The following is a 22,588-nucleotide window of genomic DNA, read 5'->3' on the forward strand; positions in this document are numbered from 1 at the left end:
TACCTGGACATAAACCATATGTGCAAACACGCAGATTATAATGAACGTTTTTATTGCTTTTTACAGATAAATGCAGACAGAAAACAGTTATTTCTTGTCTGTATTTATTTTTAAAAGCAACAAAATACAGAAGATTATACTTCTTGTCAGTGACTCTCCTTGTTGTCCTTCATGAATTCCAGACCAACTTCTAAGCATATAGACACCAGGGGGATTTAAAAACAGGATCAGATTCCCTTAAATAAAGGCATACATTAGCATATATTTCTATATAATGTTAATATTCTCCTGTCGGTGTAGTGTTTCGTTATATTTGGCTGCTTAGTTTACTAAAACACAACAGGCATCAAAGTAGGAGTGCATCTTTATCAGTTAAATAAATGCATAAATATACCATTTAACGACTAGTCTGAAAACAAAATAAATATGGCTAAATACAGACGGAAATGTAAAAACAAACTCCAAAATACCATAAAACCAGGAGCCCTAACTTTAATCTATTATCGTTGCTGGGGCCTCATGACTCAATGGAGGCTTCACTTTTTATGCGTCATGGCCTCTCCTCACACTCAACAAAGGTAATAAATAGCATATTACACTCTGCACATTTGTTTATATACTATAGATTACTTGAGCAAGAAGTTTATTGAATGTTTGCGAGTGCTTTCAAAGCTGGTATTCAGAGGATTGATAAGGCAATCTCGTGGTTTATAAGGTCACCAGAACTCCTTAATGGCAATATAGGATCGTACTACACAGTTAAACGTTATTGATTGGCTCACTATGTATCTATATATAGACACTTTAAGTATTTATTATTATTCGATTTTTATTTTTATTTGCCTCTGGCTGCTTTTCTTGCAAGGCAATAAGCCCACTTGCAGCCGCTAAAAAAAAAAAAAACAGGGAAAATTTATACGCATTTGTTGATTTCATCCATATTTTTATACCTATGGTAGTACTGTGTTTCAACCAGAGTTACATAATTTCAAATACATTGTTGTTTAACCCCTTGCGTGCGGGTTTATTTCTCCCGCTGTGCAGAAGAAATAAACGGCGTTCGGGAACACGACGTCTCCCGGCCGTCGTGCGCCCACGCCCACCGTAATGCACGACGGCCGGGAGACGTTGTGCGCACGCAAGGGGTTAATATTACATTTCACTTACCAACAGTTAAAACACTTTGAATGTATTAAGATGACATTTTCTGTTTTCTCCTATTTAGAACAGATCAGTAAAAGAACAAACAGATTTAGGTTTGAGTAATTTAGTGACATTGCCTAATGGCTCCTGGGACGAAACTGCTGTACATAATTATGGGGCTGATTAGGATGGCAGGGACACCAGACCGCCACTGACAGGCTGTTGGTGTCAGTCTGCCCGCCATCCTAAGCAGCTTTTCCGACCGCCGGGTTTTGATGGCAGGCAGAAAGCCCGACCGCCACGCATCCCACGAGCTCCTTGAGCCAGCTGGTGCGGTGGACAGCCCCTAATCCCTAAAATGGTGGCAGTGCCTACCAGGCAAAACCGTAGGGATTAGGTTTATTTAATTACAAAGTTTTATATAGCGCGAACAAGATCCCGAAGGATATCAGAGCACTTTACAAAAAGAATGGCAGTAAGGTAATAAAAGTAATATCAACATCAAATAAGATAACAGACATGAATATTACAGGACAAAGGGTTCAAAGGCGAATAATACAATATCTGGTACATAGCGGGCTAGGAGGGGGTCAAATGATGAGGTAAAGGAGAGAGGCATCCAATGAAGGTTTAACGGCTGTAGGCTCAGTGACTAGGGCAGCCTTTCTGTGCCGGTTCACCCACCATAAAGAGGCTGGTGACGATGGACATTGGGGGCCCATGGATGGCCCCCCTTAAACCCTGGCCCTTTTCTCTGGATGTGGGGGGGCACCTATGGTGCCCCCCCCCCCCACATATCCCGGTACAAAGTGACAGGCACGTAGTACAGGGATATGTGAAACATCCCTTTTTAACATTGCGGTGGGTGCTGCAGCCAGCAGCACCTGCCGCAATGTTAAAGGTGGGTGATGAGACTGCCACGGTCGCATCCTAATTACTATTGTGGGACTGCCGCCTTGTTGGCGGGCGGTCTAAAATAGGAGACTATGGCAGATGGACTGAAGTCAGTCCGCCATCGTAATCAGGCCCAAAGTTATTTACCTTTAAGGGCCACAGCATTTATGCATGCACGAATAGTGGCTACAAATGTATCGAGGGTGGTTGCATTTTGGACTCTTTCCATATACTGGCCAATAATAAACTACATGTACCAAACAGTTCATCAAACGCCAGAGGCTGACTAGGACAAACAACAATAGATTACCTCGGGGAGACCGACACGTTCCTTTGTATTTTCAGCAAGGTTGCTTCCATTTTAAAGTTGGAGAAAATGATCTCTGTTCTGCTGAACCTAAAAAAAGAAAATCATTGTGAGGTCCTGGTATATAGCGCACATACCTCTACAGTAGATGGATTTAGCATGGTACTAGGGTGAGACCAAGAGATTTCTGCTTTCCTTCAAAGCCAGAGATTTACTTTTACCCTCATGTCACCTTTCTATAAACCAAATACCCAGCCAGTCAAAGTCAAATCTTATATGGTAGAAAATATATATATTGCCTACTCCATAAATCCGAACTCTTATATCCCATTATGTGGGCTTCAAGGTTTGACCTGATACCATTCGAGATGAGACTACATTATCCTGGACATGACCATGGACACTGCATACTGGTAATCACTGTAACTCTACCTACTAACAAAAGAAACCCAACACCTTGCACTTAAATTATACGGACTCCAGAAGGTGAAGGTGTGGGATCAAAGACTTTGCAGGAGTAGTTTAGGGACTGAAGATTTCAAGTAAATATTTCTGACATTGCCACTTTCCAACCCTTTTTCCTCAGAGTTCACAACCACGTTCCTTACGCAGTGAAAACATGCATACTTTATTCCACACTAAGTACCGCTCTGAAAAGCGGAACAGCATAACTACAAAAAAAAAAAAGCATTGGCGAATGCACTAGGTATCGCCTATGGGATTAATAATAAGTTAAGAGACAGGGGGGTGGGGGGGGGGGGGGGGGGGGGGGGGGGTTAGAGGGGAAAGATAGGGAGCCAAACCCCTCCTAAAGAAGCCCTCTGCAAACCTATGGACCTCAAGAACTACAGGCCCATCTCTACTACCCTTCGCTGCCAAAATCACTGAGAAGATTGTCAACATCCAGCAAATGGAGTTCATAGAATCCAACAACATCCTCGACACAGCTCAACCAGGCTTCCGCAGCAACCACAGCACAGAGACCGCCCCCCTAGCCGCCACAGACATCTGCACACTCCTCGACCAAGGCCATACTGCAGCCCTCATTCTACTAGAACTCTCAGCAGCTTTCAACACCGTCTCCAACCGCAAATTAGCTGCCAGACTCCACAACGCAGGCATACAGGGAACTGCCCTAGACTGGATCTGCTCCTTCCTCACCGGCCGACTCAAAGAATTAGACCCCGCTCTTCCTCTCCAAACCCACAGAGATCAGATGCAGAGTACCCTACAAATCCTCGCTCAGCCCCACGCTCTTCAACATCTACATGGCCCCCCTCGCAACCATCACAGAAAACACGGACTCCGCATAGTATCCAACACGGACGACACCCAGCTTATCCTCTCCCTCACCAAGGAACCCAACATCGCAAGGCACAACTTCCAGGAAAGAATGAAGTACCTCACAACCTGGATGAGCAGCAACTGCCTGAAGCTCAACTCCGATAAAACTATAGTCCTCATCCTTGGATCCACCCCCTCTGCGTGGGACGACACCTGGTGGCCCCCTGCCCTCTGCATCCCTTCCATTCCCACGGACCACGACCGCAACCTCGGCATCATACTAGACTCCTTTCTCCCCATGAAACCACAGATCAATGCCGTATCCTCCACACGCTTCGACACCCTCTGAATACGCCACAAAACGCCTTCAAATGGATCCCCCCGAATCCAGGAAGACTGTCACCCAGGCACTCACCACCAGAAGACTGGACTACGGGAACACCCTCTACGCCTGAATCAACAAATCTCTACTCCACAAACTCCAGACCGTCCAGGAGGCTGCAGCCAGACTCTTCCTCAGCATTCCACGACAATACCACATCACCCAGCACCTACGAGACTTCTACTTGCTCCCCGTCCAAAAAAAAAAAGAGGCACCTTCAAGCTGCTCACACACGCCTACACAGCCCACCACAACACTGGACCCCAATATTTCAACAAACGACTCTCCTTCTACGCCCCCAAGAGAAATCTCTGCTCCGCTGACCTAGCCTTGGCTGAAGTCCCCGACATCCACAGAGCCAGAATGGGAGGCAGATCTTTCTCCTACATTGCGACCAAGCCCTGGAATGAACTCCCCCTAAGCATCAGACGAAGTCCCGCATTGCAAGCATTCAGGAAGAGCCTTAAGACCCGGCTTTTTGTATGACAGAGGTGCCCGATTCTCCCCCCCTACACCCCCGGGCCTTGAGAACCTCACAGGTGAGTAGTGTGCCCTAAAAAACCCTGATTAATTGACTGGTTGTGAGGATTATAGGGGTATAAGGTGGAAAACAATTTTTTTTGGATAAATTATTCAAATTTTTGCATAGTTTTATATAGCACGAACTTGACCCGAATCCAATCAGGTATCAGAGCGCTTTACATAGCATCAGTTATGTTACATGAGGGCACACAATTTTTTTTGTTAGGCACTGGAATATTAAGTGATTTGCCCACAATCACAGGATGTTCAGCGTCATTACCGAGACTCAAACCCAGTTCCCCAGGTCCGAGGTCAAGCGCCCTAGTCGTTAGGCCAACTCCTCTCTAATTGGTTGTTAATTATTAATTAATTAATTGGTAATTAATTATGGTAATTGTGCAATATGCTTTTAGTTGCGGGTTGTGAGGTTTAGAGGGGTAAAGGGTGGGAAGTAATTTATTTTTAATTAAATAATTAGTTGATAAATAATTGATAATTTTGTTAATCATTTTAGGGGGTGTGCGTTTATAAAGGTAAAATGTGGGAAGTTATTCTTAATTAATTATTAATTAGCTATTAATATTGACAAATATGTAAATGGTGTAATTAAATTTTAGGTGCAGGTTTTGAGGATTATAGGTGTAAAGGGAGGTATTAATAATTAGTTGATGGTTAATATTAATTAATTGATAAGTAATTAGGGTAATTGTTTATTTTTTTGTGTGTGAGCTTTGTGTTTATAGGGGTAAAGGGTGGGAAGTAAATCAAATTACTTTTTAAGTTAGTTGTTAAATACAATTAGCTATTTAACTGGAAATAACATGTAATTGTGTAATCATTTTTTTTACAGTTTAATTTCAGGTGTGGGTTGTGGGAATTATAGGGGTAACGGGTGGGATGTTAATTAAATTATGTGTTTTAATTTTTTTAACTAATAATATTGATTTCATTGATAATTAAATGTTAACTATGCAAGTGTTTTTTTTATTTTAGATCTGGGTAGTGAATTGTGTGGTGTTATATGGTAGGAAATAAAGAAACAAAAAATGTATGTCATAATTAATGTTTTTGTTAATAAATAATTTCTAATTAAATATATTTGTTTGAAAATAATTTTATTTACTTGATATAATATTTGTTGGTATTTGTGATACGTATTTAACAATGTTTTTATTTTCTTAATTTCTTTATATGAAATATATTTGTTTTTAAATATATTTATCTATTTTTTTATTTAGTTTTTATTTTGTTGATGCTATTTTGTTTGTTTTTAATTTTTAACTCACTTGAGTGGGAAACAGTACATTTTACCCCTCCACCATCCAACACTTTCCCTACTGTTGTACTGACTAGAGTGGGAATATTACATTTTACCTCTCTGCTCTTTAATAGTTTCCTTGGTGTTGTATTGGCTGGAATGGATGCTGTTAATATGTTCTATGTGTAATTTATCACTTTTACTACTGTTGCATTTATTTGAGAGAGATTTGTAAATTGTATTTTTATCCAGTGTTAATATTTATGTGTTGTGCTAAATGGGAGTGGTAAATTGTTTATATATTTATTTTAATAGTTTGCGTAGTTTTGTTTAAAGTGTAGTTGGAATATTATGTATAAAGTTATAATTAATTTGGTATTGTTATAATTGAAATTGTTTATTTGATATTTTAATATTTTTAATTATTATTATTTGTTAATTGGAAAATAAGTTCTATTAAGTTTAAAGATGTTTAAATAGTTTCAGGTTTTAATTTAATTAGAATGTTTTTTCAATAGATTTGATGTTATTGGTATATATGTGTGTGTGAGTGTATATATTTAGTTGTTATATTATTTTATAATTTTAAAATTATAATATCCATTAAAATTATTAGTTTAATAATCGTTTTAAAGTAAATATATATCTTAATTATTATACATGTTTAACTTTTTAAATTGAGTTTATTACATTTTTTAAATCTATTTTTTTAATGTTATTTAATATTATATATATATTATTTTTCAGTGAAAAAACCGTAGGTTTTACAGACGTTATTGTTAGGAATTAGCATTTAAAAAACCTTTGAAATTCACTAAAAAAAAACATAGGTTTCAGGGACGTAATAGTTAGTTGGACATTTGACTCGTATAAAATCAGAGAAATTCGCCTGTTCTAGTTAGTTGAGCTAACTATAATTTGTGCGCCCGCAATACACTGCTGATGTCACACATTACATCACTCATGACATGGTCAGTGACATCACTCATGACATCTCAAATGACATCACTGCTGACATCATCCAGTGAATGTATGTTTCTGTGAAGTTTAAATATTTTTCATATACATCTATTCCAAGGTGTATTGAAGAAAGAATGCATTTACAAGTACCTGAAGGAATTATTTAGTAGCAGCGTGACTGACTGTATAAGTGAGTGATTGAATGTGTCTTACTGAATGCATAGGTTAGTGGCTACACTGTGTGATAGTCTGTATTAGTCTCTCAGTTGGTGTGTAAGCAACTGCATGGGTTGCTGAATAGCTATACGAGTATCTATATGGGTTATTGATTTGTTGTCTGAGTATCTGTATGCGTCCCCGAGTGTCTGTATGGGTGGGTGGGGGAGTGTATGACTTTGCACAGATGTCTGAGTGGGTGATTCACTGGTTGTATGGATTCAAAAGCGCATCTGGGAAGGGCTGTATGAACGAGTTACTGTGTGTATGGGTGTGTTGGCGAGTGAATGAATGTCTCATTGGTATATGTGTGACTACATATGTTTTAAGGCACTCTATGTGAGTGTTGGAGTATATAAATGACTACACGAGTAACTTATTTGAAGAGTTTGTGTATAAATGAGTGCCTGCTTGTATCAGTAATTGTGTAAGACAGTAAATATGTGTTAGTATCGCTATAAATAAGTGATATGGTGTGTCTATAAATAACGGACATGGTGTGTATAACTGTATACATGAGTAAATGGATATGTGATTGATTCTTTGCATTACTGACTAGGTGTGTAAGTAACTATGGATGAGCGGCAGAGTGTGACTGCATGTATAGATGAATGAGTGCATATTATACTACTGTATTGATGAGTAACTACATGTATAAGTGACTGGATGTGTGTGTAGACCTAGGAAACATTGAGTGGTATGTAGTATATGGCATTGTTGTGTGTATAGTTTCAAAAATTCTAGTCTGCATTTTAGAATGGGTGTATCAAAGTTTATATTAGGGCATCAGTATGTGCATCAGATTATCACGTGAATGATGTCATCAGTGATGTCATTTGAGAGGTCATCAGTGATGTCACTGACCATGTCATGAGTGATGTAATATGTGACATCATCAGCAGTGCATTGCGGGCGAGTTATAGTTAGCTCAACTAACTAGAACAGGCGAATTTCTCTGGTTTTACACGGCTCAAATGTCCTACTAACTATAACGTCCCTGAAACCTGTTTTTTTTAGTGAATTTCAAAGGTTTTTTTAAATGTTAATTCCTAACTATAACGTCTGTAAAACCTATGGTTTTTTCAGTGAATTGCGAAGGTTTTTTAAACGTTAATTTCATATTTTAATGTTTATAAAACCTATATTTTTTCTATTTTTTTTGTAATATTTTGGAACTCTATTATACTTTTTTTTAACTTAAAAAATTAAGTAATTTTTTACATCTTCCCCCAAAAATATGTATTTTTTTTTTTTGGGAGAAAACTGCACTCCCATACCGGTAATGTACCAAGCTCCATCACCACGCGAATCCTAACCACCATATTGCTAAACTCGTAAAGGATAAGCACTTCGTATCGGACGGATTTGTGGCACTGCGTCCCGCACAACATCATATACGTATGAGTTCGGGCCAGCTGCCACATAGGTATCCGATGGGTACGCAGTACCAAGCCACGCGTTACGTCATGTACGTATGGGGTCGCGCCCGCTGCACGTTGCGTAAGCGTTGAGTGCATGCTGCTAGGCCCTGTGTTACGTCATAGACGCATGGTGTCGCACCGGGTATGCCATTCCCTCGGTTTTGTTTTATGTCTCATAACTATATCTAAATAACTTTAAACTGTATATGAGAGCAAGCGATAATCTAAAATATTTTAAACATTTATATATTTCTAACTGTAATAAACTTGTTGGGTGCTGCCTCCTTGCACCCTCGATAAGCGATTGGCATGTGACCTTAAAAAAAAGCATTTGATTAGTTTATAACATTTCCCGTTGTAACAGTTGGAGGACCCCGCCCATTTTAGTCATTCTCTCTACAGCGTTTGATGAGACACACCCCTTCTGCTTAGAGAGCTTTTTTGAAAAGTTTTTTTGCTGTGTACACATATCTTTTACTACACACAACATGCAACGATCATCTTGATCAATATTCATGGTCTGTACATTAGCCTTCCACGTGTGATGGCCATGCATCTCAAACGTTACATCAAAAATCAAATGTGTGTTACACGATGCCCCTGGTGTGTGTATGTGCACATTATTGAGCTGCATTTCGGCCTGGGTATTGCTGGCCCGAAGGGGTATCATCAGCCACGGGTAGAGTGCACATCCTAGATCACATGTGACAAACAGTAATGTGTACATTTGTATTGCTGTATTCTCTGTTGTCAGGCTTTACCAGTATAGTAGTTTGTCATATGTGAGACTTTCAGATTCACGTTTGGCATGCATTGCTGGACTATAATGAACGTTATCACTATTTATGACGTAGCCTCACTGCTGATCCTACCTCCACCAGAGCACATTCACATGTGTGCGCTTCGCGATAGCAACACTTTCAATAATACCGCACACCATTGACATGAATGTCTGCGCATATCCACAACCTTGACAACGACATGTGATGTTGGCCATTCAATGTTTTCGAACAGCATCTCATTAGCGATAGTTGCCGCCTTCCCGGTACTTGCTACATTAATGTAAATTCCGCATTCTGTGACGTCAAAACTGCAACAAACACACATAAGTACACTTCCTGGCCAGGCAGGAACTGAACAACGCCCAGGTCCCCGGAACTATTATTCACACCCCTAAGCTCGCCTGGCGTACGCAAGCCCAGCCCACTTGGCGTACGTAAAAATAGGATAACGACGACGCCACATGTCCCAGTTCTCCTACACTGCCTCAGGTGGTATGGCCGCATCCACCTCGCATAGCACAATGCGCAATAAAAAAAGGGATCCATAAGGCGTACACCATCGTCGCAATCAACACTGCAGCTGAATTGTGAACACTGCTGCCCGTCGTGTTTGGACACACAACAATGACAGCAGGTGAGCAGTCGGGCCTGGGTGCACAGGGGCTGCAATTGAGCTCGATGCTGCAGGAGGGGTGGGGTGCATCAGCCTGTGTGCAAAGGTGCGAACAACCGATGTTACCCTGCGTACCGATGTGATCTCTGACCTCATTCAGTCACATCCGTCTCATTTTAAGGACCTGCTGGACCGTATTGTAGGCCTGAGCCAGCGGGCAGCGCTGCCCTACAGACACGTGGCGGTGGCTTTTGGGGCACTGTACTAAGCTGATTACTAAGTGTACATGCACACAGGCTTGTGCCACTACATTACACCCGCACATTATGCTTCTACCATGCGCTCTGTTCCTTTGTATGCGAACGTTGGCATGACATATTATTTAACCTTGGGTATTCTCGTGCACTCCAACTCCTCTTTGAACCACGATTACCACTAATAGTTCGAAGATCGTACTTCAAGAAGGAAGGATGCACTCAACTGGTGTTCTCTATTAACGTTGAAAGAAACCTTCATTTACCTCAAGACGTTTCCAACATTATATTTTTTGTCCCTTTTCAGACACTGGGTTAGTGGTGCCAAAATGGGAGACGGGGTGCTCACCCCGTGATGATGCCCTGGGCATTCTGACGCCTTCCACCGTGTTATCAAGACACCGTCCCCGACCGGAGATCTGCTGGGCCACCCTGATAGCGGCACTCCGGAGTTGGAGCTCGCACCGGCACGTCCTTGGACACACCGGTTGTGGCAGGTGAGCAGTCAAGCCTCGGCGTGCAGGAGCTGCAATTGAGCACAGAGCGGAGAAAGGGGCTGGGGTGCAGCAGCCTGGGTGCACAGGTGAAGGCAAGCGATGTTGCCATAGATAAGAATGTAATCTCTGGACTCATTCATAGCTCTGCTTCATTTTAAGGACTCGCATTCTATCGTGGACCCCCTGCGTCCCAGACACACGGGTGCTGGGAGGTGAACAGGGAGGGCTGGGTGCAGTAGGCCGGCGCTCTATCTCCTCCTCCCTCTGTTCTTTTCACTCTCCCTCCCCTTCTCCCTTCCACCCACTCGCTCTCTGTCCCATTCTCACTTTCCTCAGTTCATTCTCACTACCTTTCTTTTTCTCTTAGACATGGCACACATACTTACGTTTCTTTTTTGTCTTGCAGGTTTTGTACGCTGCTTCTGGAGGAGTCCCACCCACTTTTTTCATGTTTTACTGTTGTTCGAATAAACTTACATTTCCATTTATTTGTGTTGCGTTCATAACACAGAATTTTTCTTACCAATAAATAACTGAGTGTATGGGTCTTCTTCTTCTGACAACACTTATCTGTAGTTCATTGTGAAAATCGGCGGTTGATAGTAGGTTATAAGGAAAAGTTTGTTTAATTTTCCGGTGCACCTTCCAAATATAAACCAACAGACTATTACATAAATGAACCTATAATCAAAGGGGGGGGACGGAAGAGCTGGTTATTTTAAAGAGGTCCTGTTCCTGTGCTCCTAGAGGTATACAATCAGTCAGTCAAAAAGCTTTTATTTCGGTATAATACCATAAAAAGACAAATAACTATTTACAATAAAAATGATTCAAATCAATTGCATTAGATATAATCCATCATAAACACCTTATTTTAGAATTAAAATCCCATTAAAACACAATTGCAAGCATTATTAGTAAGGACGAAATAGAACAATATTCAATCCTTAAATAGTCACATATCTAAACATACTTTCGCTACATCCCAAGAAGATCATCATTGCAGACAAATAAATACCTCACATTTAGTAATTTTTTACACCTACAGAACCACATGGAAAGGAGGAATCTAGCCGTTGCAAAAACTATCATAAGGGTTGTGTCATATTTGAGGATTCTAAACACCCCCTGATAGTCCCTAAGGCCCCTGGACTTACAGAGATGAATAATCCATTTTTTTCTTGCCGTGGCGTAGAGAGGGCACAAAAGGACAACATGCAACTCTGACTCACAAGTATCAATACATTCTGGACAAGAGCTCGTGAGACAAGGCGCATTAGACCATCTATGGGTGAAAGCCCTTAGTGGTAGTGAGCCGTGTCTAAACTGAATGTAAAGTTTCTTGGCCAATGGGGGCTGAATAATGTCCAAAAATGCTTCAAAATGGGGACTAGTCTTAATGTCCAAGAAGGTGTTGGTAAGCCTACCCAAGGAAGAGTGTAATAGGGTTTCCTTTCAATACTGCTGTAAGGCCACAATCAATGATTTCTTAGTTAACATACAGCAAGACTCTTCAGGAGCCGACCATAATGCCCCCTTTCCTATAAGGTAGCAAAGGTTCTTAACATGCATCAGCCATGAGATTTTCCCCAGATTCCCTCTTGACAAAATATCACCAAGATCCTGCCTATAACTCACAAGCTCGGGTGTAGACCAGAGTCGTCTCCAATACAGGAGTGGGCGGATCAGGGCAATCTCTTCAATGGGAACTAAACCCAAATCCCATCTGAGGTGGATTAAGGGGGTACTCATAGGTAATTTCAGGAGTCGCCTAATGAAAGAGTTCTCAATTGAAGTTAGAGGGGCGATGCTGCAATGTCCCCATAGCTCTGCGCCATAAAGCGCACCCCCTCTAGCTTGAGATTTATAGATTTCCATAGGAGGGCCCAGGGGTTTGGACGAGGTATTATTAAAAACCTTCAAATTACCCCCCACAGTTTGTGCTAACTTCAAATTGGCCTTCGCCATATGAGACCCCCATTTCATTTTATCATTAAGAGTAACCCCCAGATAATCAAATGTGGATACACGATCCAACTCTGTACCATCCATCTGGGGGTGAGGACAATTGGCTGGGCTAGCGCTGAAAACCATGAATTTAGTTTTCGATAAATTCAATTCCAGACCCCTGATTTTACAAAAGGAGCAAAATGCCTCTAAGGAACGCTGGATGCCCATAAATGATTTTGACAGTAAAAGCGTGTCATCCGCGAACATTGGGGCAGGTATCTTACGCCCCGCTAATATTGGGGAATCCAGATTATTAGCACACAATAAGTACTCAATCAACCCGTTAATAAAGAGGGAAAATAGTGTTGGAGCCAGAACACATCCCTGCCTCACGCCCTTTTCAACCGGAAATGGGCCCGAAATTTGCCCACATCTCCCGTATCTCACCCTTGCATAAGTACCTTCATGCATACGTTTAAATAAATGGCAGAGATAAGGGGGAGCACCCATCTCCATTAATAAATACCCATAATTTCTCTCTTTGGACCATATCAAATGCGGACCGAAGGTCCACGAAGATCAAATACAAATTGCCAGCCCCCATAGAAACTGTCTTCCAGTAGATCAACTGTAGCCTGAACAGTTGATCAATGGTAGAAACTTTTGCTCGAAAGCCCGCTTGGAGAGAGGTTAAAATTTCATTTTCCTCCATCCAAGTCAGTAATCTTGTTAAGAGCACACAAGCAAACAGCTTCTGTAAAACATCGATCAGGCTTATGGGGCGATAATTGGCCGGGTCCAGAGGTGAAGATTTTTTGTGGATGGGTATAATTTCGGCTCCTAACCATGTATGGGGAATTTCAAGGCCCTGCAAGATAGCATTGAAGTATACCCGAATGTAGGGAGCCCAGATTTTTATTTCGCTTCGATATAGATCACCCGGAATCCTATCGAGGCCCGGGGCTTTCCCCACAGATATGGTACTGAGAGCCAACTCAATTTCCGAAAGGGTGAAAGGTCGGCTCTCCAGATCCACATATTCCGGATGCGCCACAACAACATCATTTGGCCGGATTACTGCATCTAATCTACTATCGATATTACTGAGCGAATAGAGGGTCTTGAAGTACTCAAGCCAAACCTCCTCGCTAAGATTGGGAATGATAGCAGACGGACTTTCTGCCGAACCCGTACGGACAAGATTCCAAAATGCCCTTAGGTCACGTGCTTCTAATGCTGACTTCATACTTGCCCACTTTGAGTCCTCCCACTCAGATTTAGCCGCTGTTATCAGGTTTTTATAGTGAACCCTCGCGGCTCTGATGGTTGCCTGAGAACCCTCTTTTACTTCCCTAATCAGAACAGACTTTGCCAACCTACAACTTTTGTTGTACCAGTGGTCATTCTTTGGGGTCCTAGGCCTCTGTATGGTAGAGCTATAAAAGTAACCTGCAAACAACCCAGAAGTTTAGTATGAATGTCCTGCAGGTCTAAGAGATGATGCTGTAAAATATCTCCATTGGGACACAGAAGGTGGGAAACCTCCACCAAATAGCAGGAGACGCTGTGGCCAGTTTCGCCTCCTCAGTCGCGATCCTTGCCCACCTAATGCGTCTACCACCTGCAGCTAAAACCACATTCTCGCTGCTTGGTGTTACTATACCCCCAGGAACTTTACGACCACCGATATTAGTCACCAATTCTAGTGACAATAGATTGTGGTCACTGTCAACCCTAGGTATGACAGAAAAAGCTCCTAGATAGCCCCAGAATTCGACGTTCACCAGGATGTAATCAATGGTTGTGCATTTCCCGGGTCTATTGAACGTACAAGAACCCGGGACGTCGGGAAGAAGTCTGCCATTACAGGCCCTCAGGCAATGAAGAATAACTATCTTGTTAATCTCGAGGGCCAGGGGCAGTAGCCGTTTTTCAGGGTACATAGTGCAACCTGGGATTTAAAATGTCATCCTCATTTAAAGTAACTGAGGGAATCCCGAAAAGGGGTTCAAAATGGCAAGTAAAATCAGCCCCAAGTATTTTGTGGGACAAAGGGGGAAGAGAGTGTAAGATGGCATCTAGGGCACCCAAAATCGATAGACCAAGCTGTAGCGGATAGGGACGCAAGTAGACATTAAGTACTGCCAGCGAATATCCTGCGGGGAAAGTGAGTAACAAGCCTAGAATATCAGGGCACTGTGAGTCTATGGTCTTAACTGTACAGCCTAAGTGAGTGGCAACCCATACAACTAACCCCCCAGAAGGTCTACCCCTAGCTCCTTGGACCGCAGGGACAAAGAAGGACGCATAGCCCACCCGCACTGGTATGGTCCGTAACCACGTTTCTTGAAATAAGCAAATATCAAATTTGTCCATTAGCTCTCCCCACTCAGGATTAGGAAGTTTGGACCCCAGGCCAGCCACATTCCAAGACCCTACTAGGGATCTGCGTGTAGCTACCTGGGGTGGGCAATCCACTAGGGGGTCACAATCAAGAAGGCGTTAAGAAGCTATCCGGTCTAGAAGACCAGACTCAGGTGACCCTTGAATAGAACTGTTGCTTTGGGGGGGATAAAGGGGTAGAAATTACTCCTATCCCTATTCCAAAAGCTGTATTAGGTACGGCCACCTCCATAGTACAGTCATCCTGAACCTAACCCCCTTTGGCATACCTATGCCTTCCTTCGGTGTCCCTCAAAAGTGATGGTCAGTCCACAGAGCTAAGTACATCAAATGGGTTGGCAATCGGAATATTAAAGAGAGATTGGTGGGTGGCTTGATGAAAATAGGGTAATTCCCTAGGGCTTGGGACACAAGGGTGCATGTAGAAATACCCCAAGTGACAGGTATCAATAGAGCCCATTTTAGTCTTCCCACCGAAATCCAATATGTGGCCAACAACTCTCGGGTCCCTAAAATTAATTAAGACACAGTCGCCACCTATATCTTTAGATCTAGTCCCTAACCAGCAAACTCTACGTACAAAAAGAATCTCCCCCCCCCGTCCTACTCCATCCAGTGGTCTATATTTAGATAACCAGTGAATGACTTTATTTTTTAGTTCAAAATAAGTTTCCCCCCTATCACTTGATAAAGGAGGTACTCCCGTGAGCACCACCACATAGGGTGAAGCCTCAGGTGGGAGCTGCGGAAAGGGAGGAGAATTAGCCAAACCTGTTGTGCCTAAATTCACAGCCGAATTAGGTAGCAACCTACCGACCCCCAGGCTCCGTGGAGCACAAGTCTTGATGCTAGAAGGTTGATCACGGAGGGCTGCGCCAATAGGGACCTGAGAGATGTTAGAGGAAATAGAAGGACCAGCAGCAGGTGGGGGTCACTGGCATCACCAGGGGCACTTGGATTAAACCAGGTAATGTAAGTTGGGGGGGAGATAGAAGGAACCTGTGAAGTAGGTTTACTGGTCGAGGATGGTAATCCCGAACCCTCCATGCTACCAGGAACTTGCAAAGCAGAATTTGACTGTTTTTCCCAGCACCTTTGGTATCAATCAAGGTTAATAGTCTGTCGTGCTTTTAAATAAAGCATTTAGAGTTTGGTCTATATGAGACTGCAAATCTATTAATATATTAGTAGCCGACACCGGCGGGCTTGAGATTGGTGGATGGCTAACAATGTCCAAATAGTCAGGATTTGTGGCGGAAGAGACAGAATTTCTAACAATTTTTTTTAGCTTTCTTTCTTTTCTTTACCTTCACCTGCCTTTTAAGTGCCACTGTAGATACCGGAGAGGAAGAACGCGGACCAGCTTCTTCTCGCATCATTTCCGCTGGTATAGACTGGGCACAGGGTAAGTGTGTGAAAGAAGGCAACATAAAAGACAAGGCTTCCGCCTCAACCTGGTTGAGAGAATCTACCGAACTATCATCCAATGGGGGTGCAGATGGAATAGCGGGAGTGATTGACAACCGCCTTTCGGTGTTTTCAATTGCCGTGGTTACCACCCCAATGGTTTGCTGTAACATTTTGTCAATAGCAGTGAGGCTCGGAAGCGGTTGATTCGAATTAGCAAGTTGCCTGGTCATTGGTCGAGCAGTCGGATGCTTACAATGTTTCCCCATAATTAAAGCAGAAATCAGATAAAAACAACTCAACCTTAGAGGTATTAACTAAATACCTAAAAACAGGAAAGTTACATAAAGATAAAAACACTATAATAGCAGCTTTAGACTGATTATTTAGAGCAAAAGAAAACAATAAAATGAGTGGGCGAATAGGGGACACAAAACCCAACTAACCCAGTAGTACCAGTAAGGGGGTTGGGCCAGCCCGGCCTCCTTCGGCCTTTGACGGGCAAGGACGAGATCCAACAGCAGGTAAATCCAGTTTCCAGGCAAAATCACCAATCAGGTAAATCCAGTTTCATATAAGATAAGTAAAGTTCCCCTTAGTTAGAAATTGTACAGGGTTAAAAAATAGTAGGACTCCACACATAGAAATTCACAGGTATCAGTCAAATGTCTTAGGGGCAGCTGTTACAGAGATCCTGGTAAGGAGATCTCTTTCAGTTGTGAACCATTAGGGCAAAAACAAGCCCCCAAGTGCCCAGATCGAAGTATAAAGCATGCCAGTTCCTTCCGCACTGATCGTCTAGGGGAAGGGGTGTTTTGAAAGATGTTAGGCAAAAAGACTTGCAGATAATGGGCCCGCTACATGCGCGTCACCAGGAGCGGGGCTGGCTACCCGATGAATGTCCCACTAGTTCACTTTCAGGATTATACCTGCAATTAGCCTCGCAGCAGCTTGCACCGTATTTGCCTTGAGCCCAGAAGGGAGGTTTCCTGTTTCCCCCGCCAAAGTGCACAGTCCTCCGGTAATCCGCTATTAGCTGAGGCAGTCCCCGCAGCCCTCAACCCGCTCTGGGTAGTTGAGGTGATCAGTTTTGCCACTTTGAATTTTCAATAAAACTCCACATCAATGAGTTTCTATCACTGTCAATTCCCTTGTTGATCCATCTCTCCCTCCTCTGTGCTGAACCCCTACTAGTACTGCACTAACACTAAACCGAATTATCCACGGAGTACGGACGCAGCAGAGCAGACTACCCCAGGCCACAAGGTCCTCACGAGAGTGCGTAGTGGTATACTTGATTCACAAGAAGGAGACAGTTCCTCTCTTCAGGCAGGGGTGATGAGGATCACTAACCACCTGCAATTTAGTGGTGGGGGGGGGGGGGATCTGTATTTCAGATCTTAATGCCCTCACACAACTGTTAGGGTGTCATGCTTCATCATTGGGCGCTCCTCGCCGGACCGGCCAGCTTTGTAATTGGCCTTGGACTTTACTTCTAAATCACACATCCCCTGTACCAACAGTATCATTTTTATGGTAGTGTTTTCATTACCACATGCAGCTCCCCTTTTTTATGCCCATTAGACTCGGCACGGAGTCTTTCTTCGACTAGTCAGGCTTCGCATGTTGGGACAAAATGGCACCCCCACGTAACTTCTCGCGAGAGTTCAGCGCTCCGCTCCGTTTCAACTACCAAGGCGGACCACAGTTGCGGCAATATGCAGGTGAGGACCAGACTCGTGGTAACAGACGTGTCCGCACCCACACTATGGTAAGTCTATTGCAATTCCCTCAATCGCCTCGCCATCTCCCTTTTAACCACGCCGTCACCGCGGCTCACTTCGAGCCCTTGCATGTTGTTTCATTTCTCGCCTGTCCTTTCCTGAGCGGTACGTTTGTCTTTTAATGCACCAACTGTACTTGACTTAGACACCCGAGCCTCATACACAGCCGTATGGAGCACTCGCCCTTATGCATGTCATTGAGGAACGCGCTTTAAGAGTATGGCGCTATACTCCGGGGCTTACTTACACTATAGTACACAGTAATACGATTACCAGATACGCCTCTTTTCATCTCGGCACTTGTCCTGATCACCATATATTTTTTTTAAAAACCTTCCTTGACAGATATGCCCGTATACCTCACCAGCACGGGTTTCTCCGTGCACCGCTAATACGGTACCGACCTCCGGTGACACACCTTGGAGTAGACCCGCGTTCTCCCTTCTAGCCCCGTCAATCTCTTTTTGAGTTGACAATAATTGGCGAGTTCACAGCACCACCCTCCGAGTTAGGCTGTTAGACTGGTTGTAGTGAGGCACTAGCAAGGACTCTAGCCTCACTCACCTCGATTGCAGAACCCGTATTCACTATATGCTGTTGCACATTTCGGCCCACGAGCACACACGTCTATGATTAGGCGGACCTTCACATCAGTGCATGGTGCCACCCATATTCTCTCACTGGTCGCATGCATATACATTTGTAATGCCCTTATACCCCTTCTCATCCAGTAGGCCCGTTCCAGTGTTCGGGTTGTCTTGTCCTTCACCTACGAGGCCTCCATTCTTACTTGATTGAGGTAAGACCTTTTTCACTAGTCTTCCCTGACTAATCCTCTCATAGACAACGAAAAGGGTGTACCTCATGAGTCCTAATGGACTGTTTTATCTTTTATTCTTACGTTAGTTCAGATATATCTTTATTTTATTTACCCTAAACTGTCTATATACCAGACTAGAGACCTTCGTTTCTAGCATTGGCCTGAATGTTGGATAGGTTTACCTCCACCAGTTGTTGATGGTATCTCTTTGTTCCCTCTTGCCCTCCTTTTTGTCTCCATTTATCTAGGTGGAGCATCTCTATGGCAACCCTGAATTAGGGCTTGTGCTTATTGTGAGGTAGATCCCATCTCCTAACAGACCGACATAGGTCGCTAGACATTTAGATCCATCTTCGGTCCTGATGAAGTGTCGCTCTATCTCGGAGCAACATTGACACAAAACATGTTGACCTCAGTCAACGATAGGCTACCCAGATACCTTGACTCATTGCAGTAGCACCACTGATTTTACTTAGTCCCATCCCTGACACCTTTATTAAAGAATCAACAGGGCCAGGGCCTATTTTATTCACCTTCAAACACAAACTAGGAGCCACTGACCTCCTCCACACACACAATTCACAAATGGCGTTCGCAGATCAGAAGATCTCTGCTAAAGATGCCACCAGGCCCGTTGGACATTGCAGCGCCGGTCCAACGAGGAGCGCCAAATGATGAAGCATGACACCCTAACAGGTGTGTGGGGGCATTAAGATCTGAAATACAGATCTTCCCCCCCCCCCCCCCCCCTCCCCCCGAGACCACTAAATTGCAGACGGTTAGTGATCCTCATCACCCCTGCCTGAAGAGAGGAACTGTCTCCTTATTGTGAATCAAGTATTATATAAATGAAGCCTGGGTAATTGTACAACGGCAAGAGTTCTATGAGTGTATCACTGTATAACACCACGAGTACTGCCCGTGTGATTTCAGAACCAATAAGGCACTGCCTAGGGCCACCGAGGCTTCAAGGACTGGCGACGCCCACCCTGCAAATTTAAATAAAGCCCCGGAGGTGGCCGATCCCCGGTCTTGAGTTGTCCTCGAAGCCCCCGAACAATTAGTAAACAATACCCGGGGAGGTGTCGATCCCCTAGTCTGCGAAACGTCTCTGTGCCCTCCCGCGCCTAATTTACATGTGAGATCAAGATCCCCAGTGCTGCAGAGACCCCGCAATATAATAATAGGATTGGCCCCAGAACATTACTCACCAATGGGCTCATTTAAATGAACGGGTGCGGACCCGCTTTATTTAATTTTTCTCCATTTTTACCATCCGGTTCCACTTTATTGAATGAGGTTGTCCTCCTCTCGCTTCAACGAGGCAAACAAGAATTTACTATCAAAGGGTGCAAGCAATGCTCCCGCCTTGTAATAGCAAACATAAATGTCCCGCGCTTGCACACCCCGGGACATTGTATGACCTGCGCCTGGGAGGTGGCGCTCCATGGGACCATGATGCTTTATTTAATGCATAACTACAGAATTAGTATAAATGCATACTAACACTACTTGCACATGTGTGGTACAGCAACCAGAGGCAGAAGAAGTCAAAAAATATAAATCCTACCAGAGGTAGGATCGCATAGTTCGATCAGCTGACGACCCTGGAATGAGTAGAAACAGATTCACCAAGAAAACGGGTCTTCAGCACAATGCAAGCAAGCGCAAAATCTTGGTGAGTGCTGCCTTCTTTTCACCTTCTCCTGCTAATCGCCAAATTTATGTAGTGAACAGGAAGACAGCAGTGGATCCGATAAGTAGATTCATTGCAGGAAAAGAAGACGGCTTAAACAGCCACCAACAGGATCAGACACCAAGGCATCCGTCTTCTCCAGCACTGTGTACAAACTCCCCTAGATTCCCATCATGACAGCCCTACATTCTAACATTACATACTTACATTATAGTAGCATTACATATTAACATTGTACTATGACTTGCATTGAAATAGTACACAGAGCACATCACTTTACAGCAATGAGCTCACGGTTTAATCCCAGAGTCTTCAGACAAGTAGGGGTGAGTAGTTCGCTTCCCACTCCCTGTATAGTATAAACGCATACTAACACTACTTACAGTTATACTACAGCGGCCAGTATGCTACAGCGCCCACAGCCCATCATTTTACAACAATCAGCTCGGTTTGATCCCAGAGTCTTCACACCGGTAGGCTTAGTACTGCGCTTCCCACTTACGGTATAGTATAAACACACGGTAGAGCTCAGTAGTTCGCTTCCCACTCCCTGTATGGTATAAACACCTACTAACACTACTTCCACATGTATCCTACAAACACCACAGCACATCACTTTACAGCAATGACCTCCCGGTTTAGGCTCTAATTTTCATACACGACTGTAGCAGCATCTCATCTCAGCACCATGTCACTCTGAGCAACACCGCACTTTGAGACCGGTCGGTGTGACTACTTCACTTCGCACTCCCCCACAGGGTTTACAGTGTTCCTATCCTCCTGTTTCCTACTCTTTTCACCCTTTTTCCCCCCTTACTCGCTTCAATGGAATCACAAAATGGCTGCCAACACTTCCTAGTTGCAACCGCTAGCAGCGCTCACAACAAAAAAGCAGCAAGCTTGTGATCGTAACGCCTCAGCCAATCAGATGGCAGAATTCCCAAATATCGATATCTGTAAATTTTGAAATTTTCGAAAAACTACTGAACGGATTTACACCAAATAAACAAAAGCGTGCTTTCTAGACCAAGACCCTTCTCCCTGCCAAATTTGGGGACATTCCGTTCACCCGTTCGACCTGTAGCCTTGTCTAAAGTTTCCTATAGAAATTAACATGGAGAAAACACGTTTTGGGACCCCCCTTTTTTCTCCGCCTTCCCTTGACGAATCACCCCCAAACTTCCCACATAGGTGCGGATATGAACAAAGAATTAGTTTGGAAAATGTCATGAAGATTAATCAAACGACGCCAAAGTTATTAGCAAAACAAAAAATGCTCTTCCTATGGAAAATTGGTCCCAACTATAACTACCTACTGGTGACTGCCAGTAGGATTTGTAGGAGATATATTAATCCACAAAGAATCACCGCACTCCGAGTCTCAGTTCTTAGTTTCAGTTATTTAATCAGCACATTAACCACCATCACCACCAACGCTCCAACCAAGAAATGGTCTTGTACACGCTTCTCATGAGTCCATCCTCTATTACCATTATATAGTACTGCCATATTAGCCCATTATGAGGCATCATGGGACTTTTAGTACTCGGTTGCCAAAGTTATCTCATGGGACTGTTATTGCTAGGTTCGATAAGCGGGATCTTTATATGTTCGAATTCTCATATAAAGAAACAGTACAGAAATAATTACATCTTTTTTCTCTTAATGAGCTTTACATAATATTCCTCCTATACAATTTTTCATGGAGGAATATGTAAAACTCATTAAGAGAAAAAAGATGTAATTATTTCTGAACTGTTGGTTAATGTGCTGATTAAATAAACTAAGAACTGAGACTGGAGGAGTGCGGTGACTCTTTGCGGATTAATTAATTACGAGGTTAAGTCTGACCTTGACACTTGCGGTGTGAAGTGCGCACTGAATAGGGACCATTTGTTTAGTAAAATATTATATATATATATATATATATTTGTATAAAAAACGATATTTTGTACAACTATATTAAAGACTGATATTTCCCCCCCCCCCCCCTCG

General features: G+C 43.2%; 1 protein-coding gene across 6 annotated transcripts in view; it reads right to left on the reverse strand.

The window, feature by feature from the left end:
- The window catches only part of TPST2 (tyrosylprotein sulfotransferase 2), a 366,385-nt gene that overhangs the window by 122,264 nt on the left and 221,533 nt on the right, over nt 1-22,588 (reverse strand). For all 6 annotated transcript variants that reach the window (XM_085633284.1, XM_085633283.1, XM_085633286.1 and 3 more), the window contains one exon: nt 2,348-2,434. The gene's annotated coding sequence lies outside the window, so the exon portion shown is untranslated. The remainder of the gene's footprint in view (nt 1-2,347; nt 2,435-22,588) is intronic.

Source organism: Triturus cristatus, chromosome 11 (assembly GCF_964204655.1).
Source record: "Triturus cristatus chromosome 11, aTriCri1.1, whole genome shotgun sequence".
Taxonomy (NCBI): domain Eukaryota; kingdom Metazoa; phylum Chordata; class Amphibia; order Caudata; family Salamandridae; genus Triturus; species Triturus cristatus.